This window comes from Octopus bimaculoides, chromosome 6 (genome assembly GCF_001194135.2).
Source record: "Octopus bimaculoides isolate UCB-OBI-ISO-001 chromosome 6, ASM119413v2, whole genome shotgun sequence".
Taxonomy (NCBI): domain Eukaryota; kingdom Metazoa; phylum Mollusca; class Cephalopoda; order Octopoda; family Octopodidae; genus Octopus; species Octopus bimaculoides.
In genome coordinates, this window is record NC_068986.1 from 71,220,054 (window position 1) to 71,224,368 (window position 4,315).

The window sequence follows — 4,315 nt, forward strand, 5'->3', positions numbered from 1 at the left end:
ACTGGGTACTGCACACATTCTACGCAAAACACTTTCAATACAGTAAACATAAGAGCACCCCAGCAAACCACCTCACATACCCAAGGCGCACAGAGCTGCGCTCGGTAGTGAAGTGAAAGCACGTTATAAAAATAAAACTACTGAACAATAATAATAATAATGATAATAATAATAATAACATCGAAAAATACTTTAGGAATGAGAACCCAGGTTCGAAATTTCCCCACGACACCTGATGAAGGCTGGAGGGTATATCAGCCGAAACGTTGAGGACAAATATCCGTCAAATGTAAATAATACAAATAATTGCCTTAAGAAGTCTTGAAGTTTCAATGGGATTAAGCCCAACGTTCCGATCATAGCTGGTATCACTTTTACATTACCCTCTCGCATTCCGTACAATCTTGCAATTTCCACTTTCAATTCGGAATAATTGCTGATTTTTTCAACCTTTTTACTCACAACATTCATGTCATTTGGTATGGCTACATCAATGATCTGACAGTATTTGTGTCTCTTATTCAATATGACAATATCCGGCCGACAGTGTTCGATTACACGATCCGCCTGAAAATCCCAGAGTATCGTTTACTTTTCCATCCTCCTGCATAACTTTACTTAGTACATGCTCATATCAGTTCTCTGTTACTTCATATTGGTATTTACGGCGTAAGAGCCAATGAAGATACACACTCTTTATCGTGGCGGCGCTTGTTTTGTTTTTGTGCAAAGCTCACACATCCACTTACCAAGTGGGTCATATTTTCCACACTCTTCTCACAGTCAGTTATCCTCCTCCACCTCCTCCTCCTCCTCCTCCTCCTCATCATCATCATCATCATCATCATCATCATCATCATCATTTAAGACGTCGCACACTATCGAATATCGTGACTGAAGATATTGTGTCTACCGGGGGTTTGTATCGTCTGTCAAGGACATCAGACAGACAGTACTTTACGCAATACGCGTGCAGTTCCAAGTAATGCCGATTTTTGCTATGCACCTAGATTGTAGGTTATTTCTAAAGTTTCCAGATGTTTCTTCAGGTTGAGTGGTATTGAACCCAATGCTCCGATGGCAACAAGGACAACCTTTGACTCGTGTAGCTACCAGATCTTGGCGATCTCAATTCGCAGGTCTCCGTATTTATCAATCTCTTCTCTTCCTTTCATGGTAATATGTTGATCTTCTGGCGCTACCACGTCGATTATTACACTCTTGTTTGTCCCTGTTAAAGGTTACTATAGCCAGCCTTCGGCACTCTAATACCTCGTCTGTCTGGAAGTAAAAGTGCCTATAGACATTTGCCTTCCCATTTTCGTCCATTACATTTCCGGTGTATGTTGGTGCCAAGCAGCTGTTACCTCGTATCCATACTTCCAGCATAGTAGTAGCCAGTGAAAGTTTTGGGCTACCTTGTGTCTGTGCTTGTACTCTATCTGCGAAAGACTTACACAAGCACTAACAATGTGAGTTATGTTTTCGACCCTCTTCCCACACATTCTACAGAGGTTCCTTGCGCTTGTGTGGTATATTTATATATCCCTTCTCCCTGAGTTGGTATACAAAGCCTGATCCTGGGCAGCGATGATTAGGATTTCAGTCTTCGTTTTTAGTTCACCCTTGCTGAGCCATCTCCCTGATACTTCCTGGTTTTTTAATTAATTAATTAATTGTTATTATTATTATTATTATTATTATTGTTATTATTATCGAGTGAGAGAGCAGTGCATACCATGAAAGTGACACTGGGGTAAAATATACGAAACCCATTATACCCATCATAACTACCCGTCTGATAAGGGTACACCAGGCACATGCATCACAACCATATGTGCGTGACATGGTGATCTCATATCAAGATAAACAGCGCATGACCCCGCAGGTGGGGGCCCAGTTAGAATTTTCCTCAGATCGAGTAGCCCATCCAGCTCAAAAGGTTCCTGAATAAGGTTTGTTTAAGAATGCTGAGCAAAACACTCATGTTTCCAAAGGTGAATAATTCAAATCCCAAAGAATTCCTCTCAACACATGGCCACAATGCTCCCCCCTACTTCTGCTCATGATCAGAGATGCACACATCGTCAGCCACCAAGGGACATGCTCAATTGGTCAAGGCCAAACAACCGAAAGCAAATCTGTGGTATTAAGCAGAATATTTGCTGTAGCCCATCTTTTATAGCAAGACATTATTATTATTATTATTATTATTATTATTATTATTATTATTATTATTGCTTTGCACAGCTTCTAGTGCTGGAGATGTATTACAGTGTCAGCTGTTCACTACCAGTGAACTAAAGTGACACTTCTTATTTTTTGAGCACCTTCCAGAGTATTCGAGCGGTTCCAAGCAGTGCTGTTTTCTGCAAGTGCTCCACCCTTATTGCAGCCCCTATTTGTTCCACGTACTTGTCGAGATTTTTGCTCACTGTTCCCAGGGATCCGACAGTTATTGGCACTACTGATAACTTTTTCATCGACCACAACTGCTCAACTTCCCAAGCTAACCTGTAATATCACTTGACTTTTCTTTCTTCTTTATCACATACCTTGTTGTCACCTGGGCATGCTATATCTATGAGCCAGCAGAGTTTGTTTTCTTTCTCAATTAAGACTATGTCCGGCTTCCTATTCTCTATCTCATGGTCGCACCGAATCATAAAATCCTAAAGGATCTTTGCATTTCCATTTTCGACGATACCTCCAGGTTTGTGGTCGTACCAACTTTTTGCCTTGTCAAGTCCATACTTGTTGCAAAGTGTCCAATGGACAAGCCTGGCTATATCGTCGTGATTTCTCTTATATTCCTTTTGGGCTAGTGGCGTACATTGGTTGGTAATATGCCATACGGTTTCACTGTTTTGTCCACAGATTCTGCACTTATCACTTTCTGCTGTGTTGTCTATACCGCATTTTATGTAGTTTGTCCTTAGTGCCTGCTCTTAGGCAGCACAGATTAGATCATCCGTTTCCGGTTTTAAATCACTTTTTGTCATCCACAGCCATCTTTTTTCTCTGTCTGTCTTATCTTCAACAATCATTGACCATGCATTCTTTTCTTTACCCACCTATTTTCAGTTTCATTCGTTTTCAATTTCTTGTATAGTGCTTTATCTTTGCAATCTTTCATCTTACACAAGCCTGACCTTCTTACTTCTAATAATAGCGGTTCTGTGGCATTCTTACATACCATGCTATGTTGTTTTCTTCTGCTCTAATGCTGTGTTTGCATCCAATAAGTCCTCTTCCCCCTCTTTTTCTTGGTACATTCAGTCTGTCTGTGTCACTTTTTGGGCGCAGTGACCCATATCTAGTTAGCAACTTCCTTGTCTGTCTGTCTAAGCTGTTTAGTTCGTCTACTGTCTATGCGAGTACCTCTATTATTATTATTATTACTGTTGTTATTATTATTATTATTATTATTATTACTATTATTGATATTTTTTATTACTATTGTTATTATTATATATATATTTTTCATTGTTGCTTTATTATAAACACCATATTCCGTTTGCTCCCTGCTATACTGGCGCTTCGATACCATCCTCGCACACACAATACAATTACACCTGCACACTAAACTCCTATACTGCCGCGAACCTACGCTTCCTTATTCTCAAACTTGCATAACTCTATACATTTATATACACTCCCCCAAAACATCCTTCACACGTCTCCCCTATTCTCACCTCAATACACAGATGCACTCATATATACGCACCCAGTCCGACATCCCTTCTAAACTACAGCATAGAACCGCATTCCACCGGTCCTTAACTCTCTTTTTCTGTCTTCCTCTGACCATATTATTTCTTTCACTCCTTTATTTTTCTTTTCTATCTTTCTTCAGAGGAAGGACTAAAATTTGAAGAGTCAAGAATCTTTAAGCGTTAAACTACCACAAATTTCGTCAAAATTGTCCCTCTCATGTTATTTTCTTCTTTTTATGATAACCACCTTCCAGTGTGCGAGCTTGTGTCTGCATCTGGGTGTGTGATTATGTTTTTTTTGTTCTGGTTTGTCCATATTTGTGTAATACTTTTAAATACGTTGGTGTCTATAAAGAAATGTAATCTTTGGATAAACAGAGTTCAATAAAATGATATATTCTTTCAGAATTGATAAAAATATTAGGTTAATACCTTAAACGCAATTCCCAACATGGTCGTAGTCCAATCACTGAAATAAGTAAAAGAAAGAAAAATGCATATATTGTATATATGTATGTATGCGCATATGTATGTAAGTATATTTGTGTGTGTGTGTGTGTGTGTGTGTGTGTGTGTGTGTGTGTGTGTGTGTGTGTGTG

The 4,315-nt window shown here is 39.3% G+C and overlaps 1 protein-coding gene across 1 annotated transcript in view; it reads left to right on the forward strand.

Annotated features, from left to right (window-relative positions):
- Window positions 1-4,315, forward strand: part of LOC106873438 (glutamate receptor ionotropic, kainate 2) — a 79,416-nt gene that overhangs the window by 63,558 nt on the left and 11,543 nt on the right. The gene's annotated exons all lie outside the window — the stretch shown is intronic.